This window comes from Mustelus asterias, chromosome 4, assembly GCF_964213995.1.
Source record: "Mustelus asterias chromosome 4, sMusAst1.hap1.1, whole genome shotgun sequence".
Taxonomy (NCBI): domain Eukaryota; kingdom Metazoa; phylum Chordata; class Chondrichthyes; order Carcharhiniformes; family Triakidae; genus Mustelus; species Mustelus asterias.
Window position 1 is genome coordinate 55,183,311 of NC_135804.1, and position 16,052 is coordinate 55,199,362.

Below are 16,052 nucleotides of genomic sequence, written 5' to 3' on the forward strand. Positions count from 1 at the left end.
CAGCCAATATAGTGTAGTGTCTGCATCATCTAAAGTGCTGATGTGATGCCCACTGGAGATGAGGTTGCAAATTCCCTGCAGTGTTCCACTGCTGGGTAGGTGAGCTCAGGGATAGGGTGGAGCTGAACTTTGGAGCCTAAAAAAATGTTGCAGTTTTCACTGGAGCCCAGTTTCCCCAAAGCAATCAGTCGACTACCATGATTAATACCCAATGCTGCCCACAGTAATGCCAAGGATCAGGCATGCTCACATGCCCTCACATTCATAACATCACAATACCACATCCAGTTGTGGATGATCAATTGTGTCTTGTCCGATGCTGCCAGAATTCAGGTGGATAATGGGCAGGAAACTAGATTTTGCCCATGTCCTGTTTTGGCAACCAGTTTCAGGCCCCTGATCTTTGAGACTGGCAAAAAACATAGGAAGCTAACAACCCCCAAATCAAATTTATTAAGAAGTAAGCTTGCAAATAAATCTTAAGAGCTACAAAGCCTGACAGTGTGAAAGAGCAGGATTACCATCAGTGGAGACAAGGCCAATAGTGCAGAATCTTAGCTTCTTTCCGCTGTTGGTTCTGTCTGAATGACAGCCTTTCAGCAAACATTTCACTATGTGTTTTCATTTACTGTCTTCAGGCACTGATTATTTGGTTGTAATGATTATTACAGTGGTTATGCACATAGGCTCATTGTATTATTACCATTGTCTATATCAGTTATGTTGGTGTTCCGATGTTGGGGGAGATATGATCGTCGAGGGTGTAGGTCAAGAGGACAGGAATTATACATGAGGGGTGCCAACTATTGGAAGGCCCATTCCAAAATATTACTGACTGCAATGCCCACGTTAATGGAATACAAAGGCATCTAACCACGTTCTGAGATGTAGTCTGGATCGGGTATTGTGAAAGTAATATTCTGTGGATGTCAGGCCTTGTGGCAGTCGGTGTGAATTGGAGTTCGGCATTAAGGAACACTGAAGGAGTTAGTGTCTGAGAAGTCAAGGCCTGCCGGGAACAGATTGCGTGGGAGCAGGAGAAAGGGTGCGCGGGAGCGGTGGGGGGGGGTCGGGAGTCAATCTGGGAAGGTGGCACAGTGGTTAGCACTGCTGCCTCACAGCGCCAGGGACCCGGGTTCGATTCCCAGCTTGGGTCACTGCCTGTGTGGAGTTTGCATGTTCTCCCCGTGTCTGCATGGATTTCCTCCGGGTGCTCTGGTTGCCTCCCACAGTCCAAAGATGTGAGGGTTGGGTGGATTGGCCATGCTAAATTGACCCTTAATGTCAGGGGGACTAGCTAGAGTAATTGCATGGGGTTTTGGGGATGGGCCTGAGTGGGATTGTTGTCAGTGCAGACTCGATGGGCCGAATGGCCTCCTTCTGCACTATAGGATTCTATGATTCCATAATACCTATCCTTCAATCAACATCACAGTGACACATTATCTGGTCATTACCAAATTGTTGTTGCTGGAATTTGCTGTGGGCAAATTAGTGCCGTGTTTTCTACTTTACAACAATGATTACACTTTGAAAGTACTTCATTGGTTCGTAAGCTCTTTGAGACATCCAGTAGTTGTGAAAAGTGCTATGTATATCAAAATCTTTTGTTTTCTTTCTCCTCAAAGCAAAAGATATTAATACCAGGAGCTTCTCAAAGCCATGTTATCAGACTGTTCAAGGCAATCAGACAAACCTTGCTTTGACGAAGGGTCATCCTGACTCGAAACATTAGCTCTATTCTCTCTCCACAGATGATGTCAGACCTGCTGAGATTTTCTGCACTTTCTGTTTTTGTTTCAGATTCCAGCATCCACAGTAATTTGCTTAAACCTCGCACCTTGTCTGGGTAATAGGATGAGCACATCTGGATATGATGGGCCAAATGGCCTCCTCCTGTGCTGTAAACATCTGTGAATGTATAAAGCAGGGCAAATAGACAACTGAAAAGTGATGGAATACTTGGGAACAGTGACTGTAATAGACTTGGATTAAGTCCTTGCACGCACAAGGTAAAAAAATCAAGAACAAAGGTACTTGAGGATTAAAGCAAATTTTAACGAGAAGAACCAGACTTGGACTATATGGAAGGAAAAATTGGCAAATAAAACCCGAGTCAGTAAGGGAAATATTTAATTGGGGGGATTGAAAGGATGCAGAAGGCAAATGAGGAGCATATTCAATCTGAGGCTCCATGGATAAATAGTGAAATTAAATCAAATGTGAAACTTTAAGTATTTATGGAGCAGATAATAAAAATGAAAGCCAAGATAGAATATTGAAAAGGTACAAAAAGAGTTTAAATTAATAAAATAAAAATGAGGTGCCTTATGAAGGCCCATTAGGCAGTAAAACGATCTTCTATGTTTGTAGTATTGTCATCAAAAGCAGAAAGCAAACCTGAAGTGAAGAGTGAGGAAATTGGGGAGATACTAAAATTGCTTTTTTGTCTCCGCTTTTACAGGGACTCTTTTTAATCATTCTTGTGATGTGGGTGTTGCTGGCCATGCCAGCATTTATTGCCCAATCCATAATTGCCCTTTAGATGGCAGTGGCCAGCTGTCCATGTGGCGTAGGTACACCCACAGTGCTGTTAGGAAAGAAATTCCAGGATTTTGACCCAGTGACAGTGAAGGAACAGCAATACAGTCCCAAAGTGTGTGGCTTGGATGTGGCGATGGTGTCTGCGACCCATGTCCTTCCAGATGACGGTGGTTGTGGGTTTGGCAGGTGCTGTCTAAGGATGCTTGGTAAGTTCTCTCATGAGGTGATCAATTCTTATAAAATAAAATGAACGTTTTGACAGGAGTTGGTTAGCTGGTCAGCACAAGGCTGGGCGAGGGTGGGGAAGGGGTATTGGGATGGGGGTGTGGAAGAGGTGTTGGGGTGGAGCAGGCGTGTTGTGTTGGGGTAGGTGTAGAGAAGGGGATGTTGGAGTGAGAGGTGCGGGGGTGGTTGCTGTGACCTTAACCACCCTTCTGGCGTGCATGCTCACAAAGATCAAAAGCAAGAGGAGACTAGCAGGCTCAGTCTCCCACAGGCTGTCCTAGAAATGAGGGCCACAAGAGCCAAAAGATACATGACTGTTGGCCACAGTGTCCTGTGCAAAGCATTCTTCAAACAAAGCCCATTGGGTGAACTTTCCAGCCCTTCCTGCTGGCTGGAGCTTCTGGTGCCCCCAATGACGCCCCGCTGTGGCTGGTTCCCTGTTGGCAGAGGGGTCAAGCCACCCAAAACAATATAAACACCAGGCAGGACTGAAAGATCCCGCAGGCGGCCAACTGGGAGCCACCTGCACCGGCGGGAAACATGTCATGGGGGGCCGGAAAATCCCGCACCTTTTTTGGCGCACCTTTTTCGGGTTGGGAAATGCGCGTGTCGGCCATTTCGCGGGATTCGTGCATGCGTCCGGAACACATGCGCGTCTCCCACTGCCGGAGAGCAGGCGCAGTCGAGACCACGCTGGAAACCGGCGGGAAGACCAGGTAAGTGATTTTAATCTGTTTTTAATGTCACTTAGATGTCATTATTGGACCCAGGCCCAATAGCATCTCCCATCCCGCCAGGATTATTTCATTCTGGTAGGGTTTAGAGTAGCCCCCTACATTCGGGGAACTAGCGGGAGACCCCACTGGAGTGAAGGGGGGCAATGGGGGTCCCTCAGGGGGTCGGGTGGCAGAGGGGTGGTGCCCCCTGGGTATGGGCACCCTGCCAGTGCCAGCCTATGCCCCCTGGCACTGCCCAAGGGGAAAAGTGCCTGTGCCTAGGGGCACCTTGGCACTGCCCACTTGGCATGGGGCAGTGCTGAGGGCAGGGCCTATTGTGGGCTGGGCCTAGGGGCTATCGGTGGGGGTAGGGGGTCCCGCTTCCACTCTGCATTGGGACTTGGTCAGTGGTGGAGGGAGGCCAATGATCAGAGCGGGTTGGGAGTAGTCTGCCGGGTGGGGGGGATACGCCTGCCTCCTGTTGGGGTGGGGGGGGGGGGGGCACAATCATCTCTACTGGGGAGGGGATGGGCTGGAGATCGGGGTGGGGGGGAGGGGTGTGGGGGGTCGGGGCTAGCCTGGGAATGGTCGTGGGGGCCGCAATCAGGCCGTGGAAGGGTTAGGGTGGCAACGTTGTGAGGGTCCTGGGCTGGCCAGTAATCGAGCTGACCAGCAAACGGGAGGCTGACATTTCGGGGCCACTGCGCATGCACACAGTTCTGGAACTGTCAGACTCCAGCGTGAATAGGCCCTGCTTCCCCGAGTTTTTAATGATATTCACGATTGTGACCTCTGCATTGCACAGAGTGTAGGAAATTCGAGTCTGAACTCCCAACGAAAAAACAATCGTGATTTATACCAGTTTTCCCGCGAATTCAGCACTTCGAAATTTTTTTTAAAAATGAATTCCTTGGAAAAGAAAACTATGAAAGGGTAGTACTGGGACTGAGCGCGAGAGTGCTAAAAGGCCAGGCAAAGATTTGGTGGGCCAAATGAACTGTGGTAGCATTCTAAGATTGTACGATAACAATGGTAGGTTTTTGGGGTTGTGGGTGATTGTGTTTCCTTGAAGCCACATTGAAAGTGTGGCAGACACACTGTGACATAACCAAACCTAAAGAAGGCGGAGAACTATGGTACGATAAAGAAGTTAGAATACACTACTTGCAGCAAACAGACTAGACTGGATTTCTGATTTGTGTGAGAGGTAAGACTGGACGCGTGAGGCTGGAAACTAAGCCTTCGAGAGCAGATTTCAGCAGCATATTGTTAGCTTCGAGCCATTTTAAAAGTGGCTGGCTGATGGAGATGGGGGTGAGAGCTACCCAACTGTAAGCAGCAGTTAGCCAATTAAATCTCAGAAAAGGCGGGGGGGGGGGGGGGGGGGGGGAAGACACTGACTGACACTTTGTTAATTGGTATTTGCTACCAAATAAACCTGTTGGACTTTAACCTGATGTAGTTAAAACTCTTACTTTGTTAATTGGACAGTGAGCACACTCCCTGACCACTAACTGACCGTCCCTAAAATAAATCACGTCGCACCCAGACACAACGCAGGATTGGAAGTTGAAAGTTTTCTTGGCCGGATCCTGAACCTGAAATGAAAATCCAACCCACTGTCTCTTTAAGGTGGGTTAGCAACTCAGCGTCGACATCTACCCACATGCTATATGTACTGTGACCTTTAACACCATACTGTATAGATGAAACTCTCAAACATGGCATGAAATGCATGTCACCTAAACATGACGTGACCTGTCAGATTTGCCTCATTCAGGAACTGTCTCGTGGGAAAGTCACTACCACAAACACACTCTTCCGGACAAGGTCGATGTGAAAGTAACTAGGATTTATATCACATTATGCATCCTGTAAAGGTTCCAAAGTGACTCAAATTCAAATTACTTTTGAGTTGCCATGATAGTTTTGGTCAGGTTTTATAAGAAACAATATTTCTTTTTCTGGTGATGTTGAGAGCAGAATGTTAACTTGGATAGCAGGAAGATTTCTCCCAGAATTTCTTCAATTAGTGGAATGGGCACACCCGACCTTATTATTATCTTTGTATTTAAAGGAAGATAACTGTAACAAGACTAAAATGCACCCAATTATATTCTAGCATCATTGAGCATGCATAGAGGAAGCAGCGGCATGTCATGGCTTTGGCTTGGTGCCAGTATAATAAAACTACTGAGTAATAGCAAAGACCCTGCTACGCCTGTCGATGGTTGGGTTGTTGGCACCGGCTGACAGAGAACATGTGAATACTAAACCTGCTGTAAATCTGTCTCTCACAGAGACATTAGCTAACTGCTTCAAATATTTATCTACTCTTTAAACTGTACAAATATTCTCCACCACTGCCTGTGACAAAACACTGTACTTCAACAACTCTGGGGAGAGACATTTCTCCCTGCAACTCTATGCACTGCCAATCAGTTTTAAATTGAGGACCCCTTGTTACTAACTGTCCAACCAGAGGAAATAGTCTTTCTAGCTTTCCCCATCAAATCCCTTCCTAATTTTAAATATCCTATTAAATCTCCATGTAGCTCTTTCCTATTCCAGTGGAAATAACAACAATGTGTCAGGTGGAAGAGGCAGAATGTCAAAAGTTGACCTACCTTCAAATGAAGTATGTTCTCCACACAACATCTTCCAATACCCACAGACTCCATCGACTCCTTCACACACCTTCCAATGCCCACAGACTCTACCGACTCCTCCACACATTCCCCAATGCCCACAGACTCTACCAACTTCCCCACACGTCCTCCAGTGCCCACAGACTCTACCGACTCCTCCATACACCTTCCAATGCCCACAGACACTACCGACCCCTCCTCTCATCCTCCAATGCCCACAGACACTACCGACCCCTCCTCTCATCCTCCAATGCCCACAGACTCTGCTGAATCCTCCACACATTCTCCAATGCCCACAGACTCTATTGACTTACAGGGAGGAGGGGGAAGTTGAATGAAGGCTTAATTATTTTCAGATTAAAGCAATCGTCCCCAGATATTCTGGCCTTGTATGGTGAGGTAACAAGAGCATCACTTACTGTGTGCAAGATCGTGACAACACTTTTTATTCATTCACAGGATGTGGATATCATTGATGAGGTCTACATTTATTGTTTATTCCCAATTGCCCTTGCAATATTACTGAGTAGCTTGCTTGGCCATTTCAGAGGACAGTTAAGAGTTAATTGCATTGTTGTGGGCCTGGAGTCGTGTATAAACCAGGTCCGATATGAATAATAAAGGGCAGAGCAAAGATTTTTTTTCCCAACAATCTGGTAGTTTCATGGTCACCATATACTGACACCAGCATTTTTAAAATATACTCCAGATTTATTTAATTAACTGAATTTTAAATCCTCAGCTGCCATGGTGAGATTTGAGTTTATGAGTCAAGGGTTACTAATCCAGTAACATGATCACAATGTGAGTCTGTAGTCAGGATATGAGTTCTTCAGAACCTAACCAGTCAAACTGTATTATGTGGATGATGCATATCATTCAAGGAAGGCATTGCCAAGTAGGATCATTTGTCTTTGTATAAGCACTCCAAAATTCATCAGATTACAATTGTAACTCATATTTGCCTTTTTAAAAAACTTTTTAAAAATCCGGACTTCTCTTGAAGATGAAGAATTGAGACAGGCAATGAAAAATAGATCAGAGGGGAGCTGGCTCTATCCCATAATGCCATATGTTTTGCATCTGCAGGTCAAACCATAGCTTCCTTCAGGATTTAGTCCAGCAAAGATGATGTTTCAAACTGTCCATTCTGTGCCGGTAATGATAGTCTCCCCATTTTAGTAGTTTATTGCAAAATGTCAGTAGTTTGGTTATCTTTCATCCCCTTCACCTGCTTTTCATGTTGGTTTCACCATTTGTTTTGAACTTCAACTACAAACCAGTTCAGAGAAACCATAGAAAGGATATGGCACAGAAAGGGGCCATTCAGCCCATCGTGTCTGCGCCAGCTAGAAAAAGAATAAGCCACCCATTTTAATTTCACCTTCCAGCACCTGGCCCGTTGCAGATCCAGGTGCCTTTTAAATGAACTGAAAGTTTGTGCTTCAGCCACCAATCCAGGCAGCAAATTCCAGACACCCATCACCCTCTGGGTGAAGAAGCTTTCTCTCATGTCTCCTCTAATCCTTCTACCAATTAAATTTGTGCCACTTGGTAATTAACCTTTCCACTATGGGAAACAAGTCTTTCCTTTGTATACCTCAATTATGTCACCCCTTAGCCTCCTAAAGAAAACAACCCCAGCCTATCCAATCTCTCCTCATAGCTACAATTTTCAAGCCCTGGCAATACTCTTGTAAATCTCCTCTGCACTCTCCCCAGAACAATTATGTCCTTCCTGTAATGTGGCGACCAGAACTGTACACAATACTCCAGCTGTTGCCTAACCAGAGTTTTATGCAGTTGCAGCATTACATTACTGCTTTTGTATTCTATACCTACTGCAATATAGGAAAGCATTCCATAGCTTTCTTTAACAGCTTATCTACCTGTCCTGTCACCTTCAGGGACCTGTTGACACGCCCTGAAGCTTCCTCTATCCACCCCACCCCCCCCCCCCCAATTTCCTAACCATGCCACCCACATTTAAATCCAAATCACTAATATATATAACAAACAGCAAGGGTTCCAACACTGAGCCCGGTGGAATGCCACTGGAAACTACTTTCCGTTCACTGGAACATCCGTCAATCATTATACTTTGTTTCCTGTCACTGAGCCAATTTTGGATCCAACCCGCCACATTCCTGTGTATCCCATGGGCTTTTATCTTTCTGACCAGTCTGCCATTTGGGACCTTGTCAAATGCCTCCGTGTAGACCACACTGAGTGCTTTACCCTCATCAATCCTCCTTGTTGCTTCCTCTAAAAATGTAAGTAAGTTAGTAAGTCTTTCCCTTAACAAAACCATGCTGACTATCTCTGATTAATCCTTGCCTTTCTAAGTAATAGTTTATCCTGCGTCTCAGAATTGATTCTCATAATTTGCCCACCACCAAAGACATGCTGACTGGTCTATAATTATTTGGCTTCTCCCTCGTGCCTTTTCAAAACAATAACAATCGCAGACCTCCGATCCTCTGGTACCTCACCTGTATCTAGTGAGGATTGGGAAATGATCCTCAGGATATCCACGTTTTCCTCCCCAGCTTCCTTTTTAATAGCCTGGGATACAATCCATCTTCAAGAGTGTCAGGCCTTCCAATACTTCCCCTCCCGTTATGCTTATTGTATCTTATATTTCACAATCCTCTACTGCATCATCCCTCTCCTTTGTGAAGACAGAGGTAAAGAACTCATTAAGAACCTTGCCCATATCTTCTGCATCAAGGCGTAGGTTATCTGTACATCCCTGGTAGGCCCTACCCTTTCCTTGATTATCTTCTTGCTCTTAATGTACTGATAAAATATTTCTGTTTTCCTTGATTTTACCTCCCAATATTTTTTCATTTACCTGATTCTATTTTTTACTTCACCCCTATATATATTTTTATACTCCTCTAGGCTTTCTGTCATAGGCTTTCTTTTTCTGCTTTATCTTGGCCTGTATGCTTCTAGATAATGAGAGGGCTCTAGGTTTGGTAGTACCATCATTTTTCTTTGTGGGGATATGCCTACACTGTGCCCATAGAATCCCACAGGTCCATCGCTAATCCCCCTCCAAGTAGCTATATCCAGTCCATTTTTGTCAAATTGACCTTTCTCCACTTTAGAACTTTTACTCCTGTTCTATCTTTATCCTGATCCACAATTATGCTAAAGCTAACCGTATTATGGTCACTATCTCCAAAATGATCCCCCACTGTTACTTCATCCACTTACCTATGACTCTATGACCAAGTTTCATTTCCTAAGACTTAATCTAAAATTGTGCTCTCTCGCTGGGCTTGTTAGATTCTGGCTAAAAAAAAATTCTTGAATGCAGTTTAAGAATTTTGTGCCTTTTGTACCCTTCACACTCTGTGCCAATTGATGTGAGGATGGTTAAAGTCCCCAACTATTATTATCCTATTGTTTTTGCACTCCGAAATTTGCCTATGTATTTTCTCTTCTATTTCCCTCTCACTATTTGGGGGTTTATAGTGCACTCCTACTAATGTCGATGCCCCTTTTTTTATTTCTGAACTTAAGTGATATGGCCTCCTTTGATTCATTTAATTTATCATCCCTCCTCACAACTGTAATTAGTTCTTCTACAAACAATGCTACACCCCCACTTTTTTTAGCTCCCTCTCTCTCCTGTTTGAACACTATACCCAGGAATATTGAGCGACCAATTCTGTCCTTCTTTAAGTCAATGATATCATGCTGCCACATATCTATCTATGCCCCTCAGCTCATTGGCTTTGTTTGTTATACAAATTGCGTTTAAATATATACCTTTTAACATGGCCAAATTCCTGTGCTGTCCACTTTTTAACCTTTGATATTCTATCTTGCAGAATCACTCGTTGATTTTCTGTCTCCCATTCTCGGCTCCAAATTTGCCCTCAGGTTCCAACCCCCTGCCAATCCAATTTAACCCTCCCAACAACACTAGCAAATCTCCCTACAAGGACATTTGTCCTGGTCCCGTTCAAGTGTAGACCATCTGGCTTGCACAGATTTCCCTTTCCCCAGAGCTAGTCCCAAAGCCCCAGAGATCTGAAGCTCTGCCTCCTGCGTCTTCTCTCCAGCCGCACACTAATCTGGTGTATTCTCCTAGCTCTATCCTCACTAGCACCCCACCCTGGGAGTAATCAGGAGATTACTACCCTTGAGATCTAGTTGCTATTCTCTTACCTAACTTCCTAAACTCAGCCTGCAGGGTCTCATCTCTTTTTCTACCTATATTGTTGGTACCAATGTGGATCACAACCTCTGGCTGTACACCCTCCATTTCCAGAATGGAGGCTGTTCAGTTAAATCCATGACCCTGGCACCAGGGAGGCAGCATCCCATCCCGGAATTACGTGTGTGCCCGCATAAGCACCTGTCTGTCCCTCTAACTAATGAATCTCCTATTACTATTGCTCTTCTCTTCAGCCCCTCCTGTACAACTGAGCCCTATGGTACCACAAACTTAGCTCACATCACACTCCTCCGAGGAACTAATGCCTTCACCAGCATCCAAAACGGAAAAACGATTAGTGAGCGGGATCTCAAGAGACTCCTGCAGTACTTGCCCTATTCTCTTAGATTGCTTAGTGGTCGTTTATTCCCTTTCTGTTTCCATGCTCCTAGCCTGCGGTGTGACCACCTCTTTAAATGTGCTATCCAGGTAGCTCTCAGACTTGTGGATGCATCATAGTGACTCCGCCGTTTGAGTGCCGAAATCCGACGCTCAAGTTTCTGCAGCTGGTGACACTTCCTGCACATGTGGTCATCTAGATCACTGGTAATGTTCATGAATTCCCACAAGTATATAGGACACGCATTCTATGTGACCCAGCTGCCCTGCCATTTCTTAACTTCACTTACATTAACTTTATTTTATTTGGTTTACTTAAATTAATTTTCCTTTACTGTAACTTAATAAAGCTGACAACTATTGATAGCGCTCACTAGTACTGATAAATCCGACTAAAACTTAACACATTTTACAAGTTGCAATAAAACTTACTTGAAGCACCTCTTTCTCCCATGTATTGAATTCCCGCAAGAACCCAATTCGTTCTTCACTTGGTCTCTATCTGCCTCAGACACATTCTCCAGTTTCCTCGTGCACCCTTTATTGATTTGCACAACATCTCTGATACGCACTGAGACTTCATGGTACTGCAAAAATCAGCTCTGCCTTTTTTGCCCCTTCAAAATACTCATTTCTGTTGGAGAGCTGCTCAGAATTGCATCCCTGGGGTGTGGGGGGGCGGGGAAGGGTGGTGGGTATAAGGTCCCGCTAGCTGGTTTTAGAAATGCAACTGAGGGTGGCATGGTGGTTAGCACTGCTGCCTCAGCACCAGAGACCCGGATTCAATTCTGGCCTTGGATGACTGTGTGGAGTTTGCGCGTTCTCTTGGTGTCTGCATAGGTTTCCTCCCACAGTCCAGAGATGTGCGGGTTAGGTTGATTGGCCATGCTAAATTGCTCCTTAGTGTCCCAAGATTAGGGGGATTAGCAGGGTAATATGTGGGGTTAATGGGTAGGATGCTCTGTTGGAGAGTCGATGCAAACTTGATGGTCCGAATGGCCTCCTTCTGCACTGTAGGGATTCTATGATTCTAGGACATGTTTCCGCCATTGAATTTGGGGCAAATTGTTGGTGCCCTGTAGAAATAGGTTTTTTGTTGCTGTGTTATCACTCATGTTATCAGAACTGGAGGGGGAAGGGGAGGACAGTGAATGAAAGAAACGATATGCCTGATTCATGCTACACCGGATCTAGGATTTATCACTTTCCCACAACTCTTCCTCTTTCAAGCTCTAGATATTAAAAAATAATTAATGTTTGAAACCTGTCCCTCAAAACTATCCAAGCCTGAATCTCAGCAGTCTTGCATCTGAGTTTCTGACCTGCCTGTTTCTCTGGTCTGTCTCTGTGGAGTATGTTCCTTGCTTCCCTATATCTGTCATCATTATGTCATCCATCCCTTTCTGTTGACTCCTTCACAGTAAAGCCTCACAGCTCCATCTGACCTTGGCCAACTCGCTGAGCTACTCACAGCTGCTCCCCCCACAGCAGCTCTATTCAGAGTCAGCACCTCTATTTAAAACATACGGTGACACAGCAGGACTGAGTGGTTTACATCAAAATAAACCTCTAGTTGGACTTGTGCTCCTCTTATTCAATGGCTTATTATCCACTGTGTAGCAAGCAATGGAGGCAACCTGAACGCACAGGAACACAGTGTTAGAAATACTGATAAAGGCAGATTGCAAAGAGATCCTTGGAAAAGATGGATAGGGGAAGATGCCGGATGAAAATGCAGGCCTGATGCATGGAGACAGCTCTCTTGCCTTTTCTGACATCGTGCCGATGTTTTAAAACCCACACTGGGAATCGTCTCATTTGTACTACTTGATTTACTTTGTCTGCTTCCGTACATTCACATCCTTTACATATGAACTGGTAAACACACCAAATAGAGGCCATTTGGCCCCTCGAGCCTGCTCCATCAGTCTATAAAATTATGACTAATCTATTTATGCTGCAAATTCCGCATTCCCATCTACCCCCAATAACCTTTGATTCCCTTGCCTAACAAGAATCTATCTACCTCTGCCTTAAAAATATTCAGTGACAACACCTCCACCACCTTCTGATGCAGAGAGTTTCAAAGTTGCACAACTCTCTGAGAAAAGTCACTTCTCATTTCTGTCCTATAAGGGCAACCCCTAATATTAAAACAGTGCCCCGAGTTCTGGCTTCACCCACAAGAGGAAGACTCCTTCCCACGTCCAGCTTGACAAAACTGTTCAGGATCTTATACACTTCAGTTAAGTCACCCCTCTCTTCTAAACACCAGTGGAAACAAGCCCAATCTGTCCAACCTTTCCTCGGAAGATAACCCGCTCTTTCCAGGTATCAATCCAGTAAATGTCCTCTGAACCGTACAGTCCTTTATTGTCCACTTCTGCATTTTATCTAGCTGCCTCCATTTTTACGAGAAAAACACTGGGTTTTCAACGGGAATGGAAGGCAGAACAGAATCCGGCAACAACAGTGGCTACCTGGACAAAACAAACAGTCAAAAAAAGAATCAATGCTGAGAATCAAAGTAGGATCTCCTCATTCGGTGACAACGTGGGTGGACACAAAAATGATCAACCAGGTAATGCAAGAAAGGTGAGGATGCAAGGGAGGTCAGGGCCACGTGAAATCGAGACCAAGAAACGACACATTCGAGTGGGGGAAAAGCTTGAGGGAAACAGCAACAGAGGAAGAAGAATGAAACTTCAAAGAAAATGTGAAATAAATCTGAGTGTGCAGGGAAAGGAAGGTCCAAAGCACTAATGAAATACTGAGGAGAAATGTCGGAACTATAACTAAAGAGAAACTTGTTGAGAATGAGGGAATGGTATAAATATGAATATGCAGCTTCTGTTCCCTCAGCTTACAGAATAGTGGAGATTGTTAAGAGTGGAAAATCATCACGATTCTTAGAATTGTCGATTTGTGTCTCTATGGCTGTGTGGGAGAGTGACCCTGTCATGTGGGCGGAGAGCAAAGTCAGAATGTTTCAAACAATGATCCAAAAAAACAGTTTATTTATCGGGTTAGACTGCAGCAGATCTTTCTTCGTGCTTCCAACTAATCCAATGCTTGACCTGAGAAATTCAGTTGGTTTTTTGGACCAGGTCTGGGAGAATTAAATTTCACAAAATAATTCTAAATTGGATTTGAGTAGAATAAGGACTGTATTAAAAAATTGCTGTGATCCTCAAAGCTTGAATCACAGCTGCCCTAATATAAGATTACTTTCATAGACGATCATTACATTTTCAAAAGGTGAAAGAACTCAAATTGAGGTCTTCCCCCTAACCAAACTTCACAATTCTCTTACCTCCCTTCCTGAACATTAGTGGTTTCTTTCTGGGATATAATTCTATGGCAACTGCCGCCCAGATTCTCCCCTAAATTTGCATTATTCGTGCACGAGGTGGCAATCTGTTCAACTGCAGAGGACAACCAGGTCAAGTCTGCTTCTGTCAGGAGTGGGCGACCTGCCTAATTTTTCCTAACATTCAATTGTGAAGAGTTCTTCTGGCACAGTGGATAGCATCCCTGCCTCTGAGCTAGGAGCTCTGAGTTCGAGTCCCACCCCAGGACTTGTTGGCTAAGGAAGGTGTGTGGACAATGCGGCCAAATAGGATGCACATGAATGAAAGAATGAACCTGCAAATCCTTCCAACAAACACAAACCAATGTCAGGTGGTAAGAATGCAAGAGATTCCTGGTCAGCCGTGTGATGGAAAGAAAGGGTGGCACGGTGGCAGAGTGGTTGGCACTGCTGCCTCACAGCACCAGAGACTTGGGTTCAATTCTGGCCTCAGGTGACTGTGTGGAGTTAGCACATACTCCCCGGGTCTGTGTGGGTTTACTCTGGGTGCTCCGGTTTCCTCCCAGTCGAAGGATGTGCAGGTTAGGGGGATTGACCATGGTAAATGAGTGGGGATAGGGCAGGGAAGTGGGCCCAGGTGGGGGTGCTCTTTCAAAGGGTCAATGCAGACTCGATAGGCCAAATGGCCTCCTTCTGCACTGTAGGAATTCTGTGAAAGTTGAAGCCTCTGCCATCACCATCCATAGCTTCAGAGTGCAACATGTATGTAAAAGTGTATGTTGCCTCAGACTCCCTGAGTGATCTGTAACACACCACCACCAAAACTCTTTTCAACTGATATCGAGCAGGAAGCCATTTTCAGAGCCAACAGACTCACAAGGGGCGATATCCTATCAATCATTGAAAACCTGGATGTTCCTCATGACATAGTCCTCGACTATCATCGCCGACAACCCAAAGGAAAAGATCTTGTCCTCAAACAGCTATAGAGAATGGATGAGTCAGCTTCCAAGCCAATTGTAACCACATGTGATCAGCTCATCCAGAATGGGGCGTGAATCTGAAACCTTAATCTGAGTAGCTCAGATACTCACTGGCCAAAGATGCTGGGATAAGCCTGTAGGGCTTTTTGTTTTATTAAACGAAAATACATTACACATTACCTCACCAATATGGTGTCCATTATCAATATCCTTGTGACATCAATATTAGTGAAGTGACCAAGATAGATAAGATTAGAGGTTCAAAGATCATGTATCTAAAGACAAATCTTTAATCTCCTCTGCCTGTGTAATAGGTATAGCAAGCAATTAGGGAAGTATTTTAGCCTTCATGAAAAAGGAATTTAGAGTATAAGTCTTACTGAAAGACTCCTTCGAGGGAGTGCAATGTATGTTCACTATACTTGTTCCTTGGATGAGAAGATTGTCCTATGAGGCAAGATTGAGTAGACTAGGCCCATTTTCCCTAGAATTTAGAAAAATGTGAGGTATTCTCATTGAAACACATACAATTCTTAAAGCCTGAATGCTGGAAAGATGTTTCTTCTGACTGTGGCCTAGAACTAAGGGTGACATTCTCAGAATAAGGGGTTGGCCATTCAGGACTGAGACGAGGAGAAATTTCGTTAACCAGAGAGTCGTGGGTCTTGGGAATTTCTACCCTGGAGAACTGTGGATTCACAGCTGTTGAACATATTCCAGATAATGAATGACACAAATAAATTAAGGCATATGGGGATAATGCGGGAAGGTGGAGTCGGGATAGAAGATCAGCCATGATTTTATTGAATGGCGAAGTATCATAGGACTATAGAACCATAGAAACGCTACAGTGTAGAAGGAGGTTATTTGGCCCATTGAGTCTGCACCGACTCTCCAAAAGAGCATCTTACCCAGGCCCATGGGTAATTACCATGGCTAATCCATCTAACCTGGACTCAAAGTAGGCTCAAAGGGCTTATTCTTGTCTGTATACTCTGTGTGTTAGACTAAAGCATTAAAGTGCGGCACGGTAGCACAGTGGTTAGCACTGCTGCT

The 16,052-nt window shown here is 44.7% G+C and overlaps 1 protein-coding gene across 2 annotated transcripts in view; it reads left to right on the forward strand.

Moving 5' to 3' along the window:
* Positions 1–16,052, forward strand: part of tradd (tnfrsf1a-associated via death domain) — a 71,042-nt gene that overhangs the window by 26,674 nt on the left and 28,316 nt on the right. The window contains exon 6 of one of the 2 annotated variants that reach the window (XM_078211061.1): positions 13,102–14,450. The exons of the other annotated variant lie outside the window; for it this stretch is intronic. The gene's annotated coding sequence lies outside the window, so the exon portion shown is untranslated. Of the gene's footprint in view, positions 1–13,101; positions 14,451–16,052 lie in introns of those variants that run through there. 2 annotated transcript variants of the gene reach the window in all.